Genomic DNA, 17,346 nt, shown 5'->3' on the forward strand with positions numbered 1-17,346 from the left:
TATTATTTAATATTAAAATGACTTCACTTAACCTTTTTACTTTCAGCCAAGCCTCATCTTACCCACCAGGTAAGGCAAGTTTGTTAAAGCAGAGCATTTTTCCTACCCCCAGCCCCAGAGAGTTTGCCCACAAAATATATTAAATCAGGAATATGCAACCTGTAGTTCTCATGGGTTCTGGGAGTTGTAGTTGAATAAGGAGTCAAAAAACAGTCACAGGTTTGACTAGTTTTTCCATCTGGGACCCAGCTTTCCTGCATAGCCTGGAGACCCCTCCTCTCTCCTGTCCTGTTAAGTTTATCATCTGGTTTGATTACTGAAAGCAACACTAGCTTTATGATTTTGTGCTTCAGGGGAAATCTTAGTTTCCATATATACCTCGCTTGGCATGCATTTATATTTGTGTAGGGAGATGTAACAGATAGAGTTATAGATCGCTGCATCCATAAATCACCAACATTTGGACTCTGTTACACTAAGAGTGGTCCCTATACTCCTGGGCTGGCCCCCTAGAGTGGCCTAGTGCTGTAGATCGAGTGGGGGCAACCTGCAGCTAATTAGGGTGAGATTTGTGGGAGAATGATTTTACTCTGTAGGCTATTCCTGGAACTATATAGCAGAGTAAAATATGTCTAAATGCGATATTGTCTGGTGCTAACTATTTTTAAATATTTAAATACCTTCCATGTATGCTCTTCTCTCATTGGCCGGACAGAAATGAATTTTTCTCCAACCAAGAGACATCATCTTCTGTGTTGTCTCTACCTTATCACTAGAAAATCTTCCCCATAGGAGATTCCTTTTCATCAGTAAAACGACACTCTAAATATTTCCATGGTGGAATTTCTCCATTTTACCACTGAAACTGAAAGTTCTCTTAATAATTGAATCGGTCACATAGAAGAACGACGTATCCACAACTATTGGTTTTAATTAGACGCACCATGAAAATATTAGTACAGGGTACAGTTTTCTTTTCTCAAAAAATGATTTAATGATTGAATTAGGCTTAAGGTCTAAGATGTCCCTGTCATTATTTTGGGATTCAGCCAGTGGACAGGACTGAAAGAAACTTTTCTTTTCCTTTAAAATAACTTTCTCTGGATTTCTCTGGTTTCTCTACCCAAATAAACTAGGAGTGACCAATCAAGAAACACAAGTAGATTCTTACTATATATCTCACTATCTGCTTAGCTATATATTGCTCTCTATATATTATATATATATATTTATATAGTATTGCTATTCTTGATTTCCCTTAGCATGGCCTGTAAATGCAGACCCTCTATTTGTAAAAGCATGCACTTTTTAAGAATTGTTACAAAGTATTCCCCTCCCCTCTTAATGTCAACATGGAGCAACATGAGCATCGCCAACTGCCCATCTTGCATAAATATCTTTAAGTTATACTAAGTTATACTAAGTAAGTCACACTGTTTTTTCTTATGACTTGATATTGACCAGATACTCTCACCAAGTTACACTGTTAAAAGCATTAGTTAAAAGTAGCTGTGGGGGCTGCAAACATACTGAGAGCTGGAGTGGAAGGTTGCTGCTATCCCTCCAAATATCAACGCAGTGCAGGAATGCCAGAAAACCAAAGTGCATTACTTTTCCATGGCACTTAGGGGCAATTGCGCATGAAGTACAGGTATCCGGAAACCCATTATCCAGAAAGTTCGGAATTGTGGAAAGGCCATCTCCGATAGACACCATTATAAGAAAATAATTCTAATTTTTAAAAATGATTTCCTTTTTCTCTGTAATAATAAAACAGTAGCTTGTACTTGATCCCAACTAAGATATAATGAATCCTTATTGGTGGCAAAATAATCCTATTGAGTTAAAATTATGTTTAAATTATTTTTTAGTAGACTTAAGGTATGGAGATCCAAATTACAGAAAGATCCCTTATCCGGAATGCCCTGGGTCCCTAACATTCTTAACATTCTGGATAACAGGTCCTATACCTGTATTGTGATCATTGTTAATAGTACCACCACAGCAGTTTGACAATGCCGTTGCACTGAAATGGGATACCTTGAACAAAAGAAACCCCCTACCTTTGGAAATGGCTGTGTAAGCCTCTGGCTTTGAGGAATAACCATATCACAAATGATCCCCAACACACAGCACTCAGAACCTTATCAGGACTACTGTACGCTTAACAAGATACAAAGTGTTAGCTACATATGCCACATGCTCAGAAATCTGACAGGAAGCTGCTTTCCTTCATTAAATTCCAAAGCGGCAAGACAGACTTAAACAAATCTATTTTTTTAACTGATGTTTATAATGGAGCCAACAAGGCCAAAGAGGTGAGCTCAGATGACATCTGTCTTGCGCACGTGACTATATAATCAGAATTCTTTTTTCACTCTGTCTCACTTCTGACTTATGAGGTTATAATGTGCTCCGTGTAACACTTAATCATCTAAACATGAAGGGTTCACATAATCCTTTCTCAACTAAGCCAATTAGTTAGGTGAAAACTAAAAGCCCCAGTAACTCCTGATATGGCCATTGTAGCGGTAATGTAAATGTGCCATAGTGGCGATAATGTAAATGTGCCATTGTGGAGATAATGTAAATGTGTTACAGGAAAACAATTTGCATGTAGGTTAGCAGCAATGTAAAGGAACATTTTATCAACAAATGTAAAAACATTTACAGGAAGATATCTGCATACTGAATGAGTGGGCCACATACATTGATGTTAACGTACATTATACTGTATGTTGATCTCATTGATCATCAAAAAGCTTTCATCAGAGAGTTTCTTGGGAAAAACCTCAACAAAATCAAAGGGTTGAAGAGATCAACCCAGCGGGTGTGCCTTAAGGTCCCCATACACAGGCCATTTCTAGCTGCCGATATCGGTCCCTTAGACCAATTCGCCAGCTAATCGGCCCATGTATGGGCACTAACGACGGGCCTGCTGACCGATATCTGGCCTGAAATCGGCCAGATATCGATCGGGCAGATTAAAAATTTAGTCGGATCAGGGACCACATCGGCTCGTTGATGTGGTCCCCGGACCGACTTTGCCTATACCCGTTGTATTATACCTGTCGAATTAGCCTGGATTTTCCCGATATCGCCCATCCGTGGTGGGGGATATCGGGAGAAGATCCAATCTGAAGGAGTATGGGCACCTTTAGCCTATCTGGAGCTCTTTGAGATTAATTCCCATAATTCCTTGTGTTTGTTATTTGGGAGAAACCTATATGACTTGCCTTACATAAATTTAACTAACTTTGCATGTTAATCACTACTGATTAATTGATTAGATGTCTAACTACCACCCCCATAAACCCCAAATCTTGCAGTCTGGAATACAAATGCCAGTACATACTGCAGCCATAAAAGGGATACAGGTTAGGCAACAGTAATATAAAGATTTTTCTGCTTCCATCTTGCCTCTGTCTCTATGTTAACAAATTATAGCTCCCAGCCCACTCTTCCTGCAGAGATTACGTGGTAAGAAAAAAAGTAAATAGAAAGTCCTTGCCCCCTAGAGCTCACAGTCTTAGTAGGTGGATAACATGGAGGCACAAATAGGAAGACAAAGTGCACAAAGTTTTTAGGGAGGGGCCTTTAGGTTCTGATACTGGTAGGGATGCAACCTTACCCATTTAACACCGGCCACATCTTAAATCCACATCCTGCATGGCTAGTTAGCGATGAATTTAGCTGCATGCTGCATGGCTTCTCATGAACTAGTTCAGTCTGCAGAATGTCTCTAAATTATTTTCTAATTAACTGTGCAGGATGTGGATTCAATACGTGGCCAGTATTAAAGCAGTAAGGTGGCAACCCTCAAGACTGGACCAGATAATCTATTGTACAGTCTATGCATGTTTGGCTTATCTTATGTATGTATGCGTAACAAACAGCTGCAATTTAGAATTCCCAAGATATTAAACCAATCTGACACCCATGGTACAGACATGAGGTACGAGGGTATAGTGATGAGGAAGCATGTTCTACACACTGCATATAAAGCAATACCGCAGCAATAAAAACAAGCCTTATGAAACAGAGAAGGCTTTTATCCAAGAGCAATTATGGCTTTAAATATGTAACAGTAGACTGATATTATCTTTTACTATGCCACTGCTTTGAGTTGTTGCTTGCTTCTTTTAAATCTCGTTGTTTACTATGTGACAATGACAATAAAGATATATTCTATAAGATAAGAAACTACCCTGTTTCCCCGAAAATAGGACATCCTCCAAAAGCAAGGCACCCCCCGATTTTTCACCCCCCTCGGAAAATAAGGCACCCCCCGAAAATAAGACACCCACTCAAACAATGGAATAAATGTGTACTGTATTCTTCTTCATGGAAAAATAAGACATCCCCTGAAAATAAGACCTAGTGCATATTTTGGAGCTTAAAAAAATATAAGACAGTGTCTTATTTTCGGGGAAACACGGTATGCTAACAGCTATACGTTACATTTGTCACCGCTCTGCTATCATTTCTGTGGAAAGCAGAGAAAAACACTAGAAGAATGACACAGAGCTTGTGAGTTAGATCATCCGGCACACAGGCTGAACTGGGATGTATTATCATCACTCACTTAAATGAAAGGAAGGATATTTGCCCTTCATTGCTAGGGGCCCAATGATGCAACAAACCCAACACACAGATTTAAGTATTTTCCCCTTAAATCACTTGTTTAGTCCAGTGAGGAACAGGCGACTTAAATGAAATATGAAATGCACGAGCCATGGCTCATTAATGTTACAAAAACACATCTCCTTGTGCTGCTCTAATGTTTAAAGATTCTAATTGGACTTGTGATGTTATCTGTGCAGCCTCAGCTGGACTTTAATCTAAAGCAGGAATCGTCATCTGATTACACCGGACATGACCTGAAATTAGGCCTAATCTCCTTAGTGTAACAAATTCCTTCAGGAGTGTGCAATTAATTATCTCTAGCGCAATGGGAGCATCACAGCACAGCGTTCAGTGCTCTGGGAGGCTACAATTTTTATTATTGCTGTTGTTACTTTTTATTACTTATCTATCTATTTAATCCCTTTACTATTCATATTGCAGTTTTTCATTTAAACCACTGCCTTGTTGATATGGTAAACAAAACCCTGGCAACCAGATAACTGCTGAAATTTGTAGAACTGCTGAACAAAAAGCTTAATAACTAAAAAAAAAAACACAAAAAATAAAAAATGAAAACCGATTGCAAATTGTCTCAGAACATCATAATCTACATCATACTAAAAGTTAATGTAATAGTGAACATTACTTTTTCTTAATTTGCTTTTTTAATTTCATAGTGGAAATTGTCACTTGCCTTTTATTTTTCTACTACAGCGTATTGTAAAATAATAATGATCATTCTATGCTAATATGAAACTGCCTTCTGCAAAAGTGCAGTTACATTTGTGCAAATTTCCCTGCAGTCAGTTGCGTGTAAAAGCCTATTCTTGTGTCAAAATTCGCCCCTTGCACTTTCATATAACTATGCTTACAGGTTCTGCCTCCCCCCTGCTCCCTGTTCTGTAGCTCTCTGTTGCCAAACTGATCCGAAGAAAACGTGAAGATTCAGAAGATGTGGCCTGCTAGCTCCGCTGAACTGTTCCGCTTGTATGGGTCAGCTTTATTATCAGAGACACTGTTTACTGAAAAAGATTCTGTGGTGAGGGTTTTTATGTTTTTTATTGAAAGCATTACAAGAAAAGATGACTGGGTATTTTTTTTTTGGTGGGGGGGTAGGTCTCCTATAAAGACAAATGTGTAAATTTTTACATATTAGCTGCAATTGTGTTAGAAACAACCCCCCCCCCCCCCCCCCGGGCAACTGCAACAATGCTGGAAATCTGGAAATATCCTAAAGTTTTTGATCCTATAGAATCTGCTTGGTCCAGAGGCCTTGGGGTTTGGGGTGCTGTACTGATAATTGGCCATGGAAATTTGGGCCAGGAAAGCAAATCAGTAAACCTGTCAGTCACAGAGGTTACTGAAACAGCATCACTGATGATGTTTAACTTTTAACTAAAGCATAGTGTGGCAATGTGTCAGAAGGCAGTACTCCTCCAGGTCTGCTAATCAGCTGGCTTCTGCTACATTGTTTCAGGAGTCAGAACCAGAAGCCCATTGAATAAAGCCAGACAGATACTGCTTTTAGTAACAACTACATTTACAAATACATTTAAAACCACAGAAAATGTTTAATTATTCAATACCGGACAGTTGTCTAAAATTACATTTTCCACACTATGCAAAAAAAACTGTTTTTGGATGGAGATCCTCTTTAAGGCCAACTACAATAGTTTAATCCCAGGAAGCAGTATTGACAGATTTACACAACAGTCCAATTACCACCTGAGGACGTTGGGAAAGTTTGCAAACTGGTATATATCACATGGTAGCAGTAAAAAACTTATGTAAACTGTATCAAGTAAAAATATGAAACAGTTCCCATGTTAATTGCCATGTTATTGTGATGTTATTATTTTATAAACAGGGGAATAGAATCAACATAGAATACTAATTGGTTGCTATGGTTTACCAGGCATGATGCAAATTAACCTGAATTGTGAACTATTTAAAGCTTGTATGAGGTATGGTAACCAAGGGCAACCAATTGGATGTTTGTTTCCAGCACCATGGGGCAGATTTTTTATTATTATTAGTCAATTTTCAGCTTTGGGCATATCAATATAAGAAAGCATGGTTGTCATCTTTATCACAATCACATTATCTGCCATTGCTTTTTTTATCAATGTTTTTTTTTCAAGAAATAAAGCACCTGCTCTCTTATTTTTTTGAAGGAAAGACGAAAAAAGCAGTTAATTAGATAAAGATAACAATCGCATGTTATTACATTGATATGCCCAAACCCAAATGTCAACTAATAATAAATCTGCCCCTTATGTCAAATGTGAGGGTTACACATGCTTCAGCTTATTCACGTGCTTATGGATGGTGTAATCAGTGACTTCAGCAGGATTATCCCAACTGGCTAGGATAAGCAGCCTTTCCTTTTACTGGAGCATTTTACCACCCTTTTTATTGAAATACAGCTATCAAAACTTACTTCATAGCTTGTATTAACATTATGTAAGTATGTTAGAACGTGCGTATCCTGGTGTAGCTCTACAAATAATATGACACATCGTTACAATAACACGCACATTTATTGTTTTTACAATTAAGTGGGAGCCTAAAATGCTTGCTGTTGCAGAACACTCTATGCATATAACAGAGCACTGCCCAACCTTGGAACACATCTCCTAGCTAACACTGTGTACAAAAAGCAACTGACTTGCTCAGTGTATATAAGCCTTGGCCTTCTGGGGGTCCTTGGAGGATCACAGATTGGGAAACCCAATCACTAAGGAACATATTTATTTAAAATCGAACTGGGGAATCCAGAGGGATATTTCACCAATAACAAAAAAACATTATGTGGTATGTAATACCTTCACCATCCTGCTATCCTGTACATACTATCCCTTGCTCTTCCAACCTACAAATCTCTTCTCCATTAAGTAGGAGCCCTGTGTAATCACACCTTAGACAACTTTGTTTATAGTTGGTGTCATAAGTGGAATATGATAACAACTAAGCTATACAAGTTCTCCTGAGGTGATGCAGCACCTGAACAGGACTGGACAAGGGAATCTGCTAAAAGATTTACGTTGTGAGCTGTAAATGTTATCACCGTGTGGTGTTACAGTTGTTACAGTTTATATGCCAAAGAGAAGCAGGTAGTGGCCTGCAGCAGGCTGCTTTACCCCTTATTAAAACAATACAGCTGGAGTTTATAGCCAGCACACTTATCATCTGCAAAGCCCATTAGATGCAATGTGAGACTTGCGTTTCTACAAGGCAAAATATCCTGTATGGATTAAAGTATCCTGCTAAATCTCAATATATTCGCACAAGTCTCTGCTTGAAAACGAAAATGTATGTGTTCAGCTTATGGCTAGCATGCCAGTATATTCTGTAACCAGGGCCAGTTGTAAGGAAGTATAGAGATGCCATTGCCTCGGGCCGCAGCCTTAGAATGCTGCCCTCCAGCTCCTGTCATACTAGAATTCCCAGAGTCACACCCAGTCACAACCCATTACAATTTGGTTTGGTTGCAATAATTTTAAACAAATAAGTGTGGAGTGGAGACTTATAGTAATGTACAGAATGTAAGTGCAAGGAACTGTGCTTTTGGCATGATTTCATGGTGCTCTTTGAACAGAGCTGTTTCCATGGCCTAGGAAAGCATGCCCATAGCTGTTCCCTAACTTGACATCTTTCAAGGGAGCACCAATAGGCAATACTTACATCTCCACATAAAAAAATCATCTGCATCTTGTTTGCTAAAAAATATATGTATTTTTGGGGCAAGAGCAGCGCAAAAATACAGCCCCAACTATAAACAGAGTCATTATTCTATATGGAAGCAACTTGATTTACGATGCTCACTGAACTGTCTATTTTTAGGATCCTTTACTCTGAAAATACAGGGCAAATTTTTATTATGCCTCTGTCCAGCCAGCCACTGAAAAAGTTGACAGGTTATCTTAGGGTCACTGACCCTAGCATCCAAAAACGAATTAAGTCTGAGTCTGCAATTTAGAGAGCGCTGAAATAAATAATGAAAGCGCAGAGGGACTGTGGAGCCAGCCGTGGCCCAGTTCCCTCCGTGCTTGTAAGGGGTTAACTTACCAGTGCAATCAGGAAAGGGCAGCCCCCCCCTTGCTTGCTCCTCCTCCCTCCTCTGTGCCTGCATTCCTGCGCTGCTGCCACTCTGCTTCCTGGATTCCACCGAGCTGCATCCCCCTCCCACCCTCCCTGTTTAAGCACACTCTGTTTATATAAAAAAAAAAAAAAAAAATAGATAGATAAAAAAAAAATTATCATATCAATATAACTTTGTGGTTTGTCACAGCAAATGGCGGGGGGTAGTCCTTGGCCATTTAAGTTCTGATGTTGTATTATGGCTTCTACATGCCCACTGCGTTCGCAGTGGCCGGAATTCGTTAACAAAATGGTTTATTGTTTGGAAAAGTTTGAATATACATGGCAAGGACTAATTTTGGACGTTGTATTTGATAATAAAGCTGTGGCCGAACTCCACCCACACAACGGTGTCATTGCGTCTTTTGTCAGCTAGGTGCAACGGGGCAAGAGTGATAATGGGAGGGAACAAGTCTCCACAGTCCTTTTTTTTTTTATTGCTTATTTGTATTTTCAGGCTTTCTACTATCATCTTCCACTTTCATTTCTAAACTCTTTCCTGGTTTCTAGGGGTTAAATAACAGCTCAGTTTCCAAGTTGAACTGCTGCAGAATGAACAAATGAACATTTCTCAGTGAACAGCTGAATATATCCCCCCTAAAAAACATATGCTGTCTACACCATACTACAGGGAAACTGTAATAAGAATAGCTGGTTTAAAGTATTGCAATGACAAAACACTTAAGTATCACATTTTATTTAAAGAGAAAAAAAGAGGCAAGAAATTGTTAGCTACCCAGGCTTCCTAGGACCGTCATTGTTTGCTTGTACTCAGTTCAGCCTAATGCATTTTTCTGACTGAGAAGGTAGCCTGCTGCTCTATAGCTCTGACCAGCTTGCAGGAGTTGAAGGCAAATAGAAAGGACCACACAGTTGCTTGTTTATTTTTCCAGCAAGGTTTATTTGCCTTTATCAATGTAGCACACACACTCCTTGATGAAAGTGGATTAAAAACAGGTATAGTGAGCTGCAGAGCAGATATTTTTTACTTGTCGTGCAGCCCTTTCACTGGAGGTACGCTGGGGTTCTATAAATGTCATTTTATGTAGGTGGTCACGTTTGGTGATCAATTCATTATGCTAACTGCACTAGGTCACTGAAAGCTATGAGGGGTGATTAATATGTCCTGTCCTGACATGAAAGCAATGGTGCAAAAGTGCTCTGCTTTTCAATTGAATATGTTCAGCTCATTGAGAAATATGCAGTTTTTGAGTTGCTGCCACTAAATAGATAAAGAAATCAGTGGAAATGGTATCCAATACTAGGTGATTATATGCATTAAGCTTCTGCAGAAATCTATACAGATATGGTGGTTATTTAGGGAATTATACTCCACCTAATGCCACAGTCATTAAATGGTCATGCAGATTTAAGAAGAGGAAGGAAGATGTTCCACCCAGTGGCTGGTCTACAGAGCTTGCCTACTGATCTAGTCAACAAAATTCAAAACAAGTCTATTGTTGCCTTGTCTTCCATTGCTTAAATGGGGTTGAGACTGCTGTCTCATCATGATTCATCCAAATCATTTGCCTTTTTATTAGGATTAATACATATTGAAAACCAATGTTTTAAAACTGCTGCACATTTAATTAGTGTATGAAATGAGACAGCAGTTAGTGCATTGTTCTGAATTAATTGGCAAACATCCACTAGTAGTAAAGGACCGAAATATCTGACTCAATTTTACTATTATACTGTTCTCCAACATATGCTTAACTAGACAACTAGGTTACTCACATACATGTAACAACTGTATCCATTCTAATCCGGAGCCCACTTTAGTTGCCATTAACCCTTTCCTTCCTGGCTACTTTGATTATGCCAACAACACAGGGCGTGGCATAGAACCAGAAATATGGCATTCCAGTACTGGACAGCCAACACCAGAGATTTGAAAATGTATTGTTGTTAATGGGTTAAAAGCATGCACAGAACTCATGCATTTCATTCACAGTAAGCAAAGGTGAAAAGAAGATTGAGATTACCCCTTAAAGGAGAAGGAAAGGCTAAGTCACTTGGGGGTGCCAAAATGTTAGGCACCCCCAAGTAACTTTAATCGCTTACCTCGTACCCCGGGCTAGTGCCTCTGTTAGGAGAAAACAGCACCAACATTTTGGCACCCCCAAGTGACTTTGCCTTTCCTTCTCCTTTAAAAACAAGCTCAAACTAACATAAATTTTACTTCTACAGAGATTATGCAGGGTTCAAAGACATTGTGGGTTATATAAACTACAGTTCCTACTAGCTGATCTTATACTAGCTGAACTTATAACTCCCTTCTATTAACAGATAAAAGAAACTGACAAGCCATTTTCAGGAATCACACTGAGAAATCCACCAATCATCCATAAAAGGCTTTTAATGGAGCATAAAAATATTCCTTAGTATTAAGAACAGATTACTAGAACATTTGAATTAGTGCCTACACTGCTCTTTAAGCAGCAGTAACATCTGTGATAGTTAGTTCCTCCTCTAGTAAGTGCAAAAATCCTAGGTGGAAAAACACAGGTTCTGCTATAAAAAATGACTTCACAGCTCTGCGCAACATTTCTAATATATGTATACCACACAGGCATGGAACATGAGGTGTAACTACAAGTGTATCTTCGTATATATCATATCCATATTGAATAGTCTAATTGATTTAATAATAAACCAGTAAATAAATTAAAAAAAACATATTCATAATTTCCATCTATTAGCAGATTCCTGAACAAAAAAGAAAACAATGAGATGGCCTAAAGAACAACATGTCCTTTCTATCCAGCTACAACTGGGTTTCTGATGTAACCCAAACTGCTTCAAGGTATGTGGTGCCTGGTTTTTGATGGGTCATACTGTATCTGTTGCCAATATGAGAGGATCTGACACTGCTGCATATAAACATTATGAAAATACTAGAGCACTAGAAGTGTCACTAATGCAATCTTCTACCCAAACTCTTTAATTCTTATTTAGCTTCACATTGAATGTTTACAGTTAAGTACCATTAGTATGGCTGAACCAAGACTTGCACTGTTGACAAACACATTTGGAATTTCATTTTGAAATTAAATGAAATTATTATCATGAAAATGATTGCAAAAAAACAAAAACACATGTCTTTGTTAGAAAGATAGGATTACCCTGTGTCTTACATTACACAATCATAGAGTCATGCCACATCTGGATATGTCTAAATATTTGTTACGTGGCTATTTTAGCTAGTGTAGTTTTATTTATTTTGCTTTGTTTTGTTGCTAATTACTGCTGGTAGTTTCCCAAATACCCTTCACCCTTATGTACAAAGATTCTGTATATGTTTATTATTATTATTTATATTGGCCCACTAATCCCAACACGCCAAATTTTCTGTGTCAAAAAAAACTACCTATTAATATTTGTTTTACTTATTATTTTACTGCTCAGCAGTAAAGGTAAGTAAACCAACAAACAACCCTTTCATGTCCCTTTCTTCTTGTAAAAGACTAATATAAATCATCCAGTTATTAGTTATTTCACTTGCCAAGTTTCCATGAAGCAGAATGCTTTATATTCACAGCAATAGGACTTGATTACACATAACTTTGTGCCAAAGATACTTTTTTTTTTTGTGATATGCTTTATAACAAAGCAACAGGTGATACAATTTGCAAAAGCATTTACTTGTGTTCTCTTGTCTATGACAATATTTTGTCCACTTTGTTTTTCTGATTCTTGCACCCCTTTCAGAGAAAAAGAGAGAATGTTCAGAGAAAGAGAAAATGTTCTTGGTAAGATACAGATTTCATACTTTTAGTGTAAAATGCACTAAACATTTTGGCTATGTTTTTATGACAAAGACCTCATATATGTTTTATAACTACATGTCAGAACACGATTAATGAATAAAAAGCAGCTATGTTTTATTGCTGACACCGCTATAGCATGAAGAGCTCTTTAAAGGATTAAATAGCAGCGTGAGAAAAGTTTCGAAAGTTTACCTTCAAAAAAAGAAACAAGACCACCATAATTGAAAAACACATTGTTAGCATGATAATAATGAACCCTGAGCTTCTCACTGTGCTTTGCATTGTCTGCCACATTTCCCAGAGGATTGATTACTGCTACTTGTATGAAAGATCAGAAAGTCTAATGCCATTTCACTGCACACTGCCCAGTGAAAACATATCCTATATTAAAGGTTTATAATGGTTCCTACATTACAATTTTTGCCCACAAAAACACCCACTTTTGTTTATTTTGGATCTAGACAGGTAAGAGAATAAATTGTAAATTTAAATTTAAGGTTTGGTTAAACCACTTAAATTCATGTGACTTGAAAGATGGTGCAAGATGATAATTCCTCTCTGAATATGCATATTAGGGTTCAGAATTGGTATAACATTTGGCCAAATCTTTAGTGAAGCATACAGTATTTGACCGAATCCAAAATTTGGATCTTTAATTAAAGCACTGTTCTCCAGTCTTATAAAGGGCTCTAATTGTGGTTGAAACTGTGACATTTACAAAACAGAGCATGAGCTGAGCATGCGGTCACACCAGAGCAGCTTCATTGTCTCCCTTTTGGCTCAGTGCCCTGTATGCAATTACCTGCTTTTCCTCTGTAATCTCAGCAACAAAAATCATCATTATGCTGCTACTCCTCTGGCGTTTAGAAGTTGGGATTTGAAGAAGCAGTTTTCAATGTGTTCCTTTTGGAGTTGCGCCAAAAATGACTATTTTGTCTGGCAATATAGCCTTCTTATATCAGGGAGTGTCTCTCTAATTATGTATCCTGTCTTCCAATGTAACGTCTGTAAAGGCTTTCAGGATTAGTAATATCCAAGTAATCAAGCAGGGTGGGAAGCACCTCTAGTTACGCTCAATTAAGAGATGTCACAAAACACCCAACTCACATGTTTAAAAGGCAGAAAATAATCTTTTCCTTCCCTTAAGGTGTGTCTCATCCCTTGGCCTATTGGTATGACTCATTTGGGATGTACATCACAAGGGGGTTCATTATACCCCTAGTTGACCTGTGTGTCTCTGTGTGAGGTGCAAATCAAAAAAATAGGAGGAGTTCATCTGTACTCATCTGTGGCAAGTGACCACTAAATTATTTCTGGCAGATGACAGTAGACAACTCTGCCTTACACCTATTATTTACAGGGTGTTTGTTTCCCCTATAGGCTGTGCATTTTTTCTGACTTTGTCTGTTTGGATAAAGCAGCATGCTCTTGTGGTGTGCAGCATTGTTCAATGGAAAAGGGTAAGTACATTGGAAGGGGGAGAAAGGAAAAATTGGGAGAAGGACAAAATGGGTCACATGGAAAGGGGGTGGGGATGGTTCATTGGGGCGAGGAAGGGGGAGATTGTGACTATCTCCACCTTGCCTAATTCCATACTAAGAGCAAACACTTTTTAAATCCATTGAAACTATCCCATGGTGCTTTATTTGCTAGTCTTTATACAATGGGCCTCATAGATTAACTACCTTCAAGAATGAGCTTTACTCTGATTGGGTAAAGAGTGTAGTTCACTCTTACCGAAAGGCAAATGCACAAAGATTGAGTGAGGTGAATCAGTTGGAAGTCTACATGCTGCATTAACACCATATACGGGCCAACCACTCAAAATATCTTACAGAACAGCTTTGGCTCCTCTCCATATCATCATCTGCTGATGCACCACAAACATTCGGATAAGGTGCATCAGCAATAAATGTTGCACAATTAATGTACAACAAAATGCTTATATGATTTTCTATGCTATATAAGTGTGGGCCTGTGTCTGGTTCTTGGGTATCTAGCAATGGCTCACTGTGTAAGAGCATTTACAAATACTACACTAATTATATATATAGCCTCAAATTATATGCCCATATCTTTTTGAAGAATTGTACAGCATCTGATTTTACCCCCTTCTGAAACACTTTGTGATATATCTGCCCTGGTGCCACCTATTGTAGGTTTATTATAAGCTTATTCTGTGGGTATTAGTATTTAGTTTTTCTAATGGTCCACCGTCCTAGATGGTTTATCCACTGGTATAGTTGTAGAACTTAATGTGTGGAATCAAAGTCTGTATGGTCTGTAAGGTACTACATCTTTCCCCAGCAACACTGTGGGAAAAAACAGCTTGTTACTTGCCACCAAGCAGATGCCACTTTAAAGTTGCTGAAGCTTCACATAACATGTGTGATTATGGGTATTTTAAGGCCCCCTCATTTGGTTAGTTTTTTTAGGCAGTTGTTTTGGAGTTCATGCAGAAAGCCAAGTGACCTACATTCATTTGGCACTGATTCTAACACAAATGTTTGCACTTAGTAAAGGAATGTTGTCATCATTTCATTTTTTTCCAGGATTTCACAATGCTGTGTATTTTATTCTTTCACTTACACTAATACTGACAGTAATCTACTCTTCAAAATATGAATTTTACCTATAGGTCATTCTGATCATGATAGGGCTGCTTTCGTAAGTAATTGTTGCTTGAAGTTCCTAAACCTGAAGTTCCTAAACAAGCTGTTTTTCAACCTGACTGTCCCTTCTCAAACTGTCAGTTATAGCTTCTAATGGACTCCTGCTGCACAAATATGGCAAACCCCTCATAAAGAAACATGGGGGATCAGAAAGGTAATGTAAAGGCATTGGGCAGGGGAGGCCTTTTGTTGGTGCCCATACACGGGCAGATAAGCTGCCAAACCGATCTAAAAGACTTATATCGGCAGCTTAAATCGGCTTGTGTATGGCCACTTTACTCTGTTTGCTATCTGGAAGACCGATAGTAAAAATATATTTTTCCTATTGATGACTACACACAGGGAATTTGCAATGCTTTGTGTATTTTGCAAAGCTTTGTGTAAGTACATTTGCTTGTGTGTGCCGTAAGCAGAGTGACTGCCCTATACTTTTCTTAATCCTGGACAATATTTAGAAGTCCTATAAAACTACTAGGTAATGTTTCCTTATTGTGGCACAGCCAGATACCCAAGTTTTATATGCTTACTGTAAAACACTAATTGGAAAATGGTAGAAATTCTGGTTGTGGGTTGGCTGTCAGTCATGATGTCCATTGCTGAACATCAACCTGATAATATTCAGCAGTATGATATTGGGAGCAGTCACTAACTTTGACTGGCTGCCTAAAAACACGTTTTAAAAACTGAATCAGAAAAAATCAAAACTTAACCCCAAAAGACAAAATATTTTATTGCTTTTGCTGGGCACTGACAATTGCAAAAATATCCTGACATAATAACATTTAAAATGTTTTGAGGAAATCTGATTTCACATTGCTTTCGATTTGTTTAAACTGCAAAGTTTGGAGACTGTTTTGTGAGTGTGGGGAAGCTAGGTTGCCTCAATGGATCTGAAAACTACAATATATTTAACTGACTTAATAGTTAGGTACACCTAAAGTTTTATTAGAATGTTTTATGATTGTGTGTGTTAGGTTGGAGTTGGTCCATCTCCACAATAATTCTGAGACCTATTCTGATCTGTTTAGTCTTGACAGAATACAGCAGCATAGGGAACTCGAGTCATTATGCTCAATGGCTTACAGCTTCAAGGTGACTGAAACACAAGAATGCCCCTGTTAAGCTCAGTACATTTGCGAGGAATGTGTTCGATTCAAGGGTGATTGTCTGTGAAAGTTTCACTTATTTCTCAAAAACAGACAAATCCCCAATCCATCATTACTTGCGCTTGCAATAATGCTGAACAGACCAGTGAAAAGGAAGAAGGGCAGAAAGTAAGTATTTGCTCCAACAATAAGACTTGCTAATGTGTCAGTGTTTTTAGCACATCATTTTCACTAGGGAAGATACATATTTAAGAGGAAAAAAAATCGCACTTGACCTTCGAAGTAAGAAAGATTGTCTCTTATATGTAGTATAAATGCAGTATAGCAGATACATCACACTCAGATAACACAAACGGCGGGACTTAGTGAATAAAATTCACTGATGACCACAGTCATTCATGGAGACCGTAAAACAAACTACAGCAAAGTACTATGTTATAAGGACCTTAAACACCAGCATTTCATGCCTGTAGAAAAACCTCCTTAATGAAAGTCCGTTGCATAGCTAGAATCCTCTGCCCATTGTGGGCTGGGGGAGGTACTCTTACAAGACTCTAATAAAACAGTCTGAGACAAGGTTAGACTACAGCCACTGCTAGGCACATCAGCCCCTCTCAAAGGATGTTGACTTATACCAGTGAAATGCATCACAGCCCTTATTCAAGGTTGGCTGTCCAGACTTCCCTAACATTTTTTAAACAATAAAAAGATGTTCTGTCTAGGGCATGTCCCCCCATACTAAACAATATGTTCATATTTTATTACAATATTTTATTTATAAACTGTCAACATTTTTGACAACACAATTAATTTAGACCAATTTAGCAAAATGTCATTGATCAGTCAGTGAATGGCAACAAAGCTTTTGTGCATTCACTTGGGGTGTGGTGTGCCTAATTCTGCCACATATCCTTTAATCACTATGGCACGTTGTATATAGTGAAGAGAGCCACAGTGGTAGAGAAATATAACAATGTCTAGAGGAGTAAACATTGTCTTTCATTAAGCTACACCTTCGAGTCTTTGTTCCTA

At 38.2% G+C, this 17,346-nt stretch overlaps 1 protein-coding gene across 3 annotated transcripts in view; it reads right to left on the bottom strand.

The window, feature by feature from the left end:
- Positions 1-17,346, bottom strand: part of palld (palladin, cytoskeletal associated protein) — a 189,606-nt gene that overhangs the window by 115,494 nt on the left and 56,766 nt on the right. The window lies entirely within an intron of this gene.

The sequence above is a fragment of the Xenopus tropicalis genome, chromosome 1 (assembly GCF_000004195.4).
Source record: "Xenopus tropicalis strain Nigerian chromosome 1, UCB_Xtro_10.0, whole genome shotgun sequence".
Taxonomy (NCBI): domain Eukaryota; kingdom Metazoa; phylum Chordata; class Amphibia; order Anura; family Pipidae; genus Xenopus; species Xenopus tropicalis.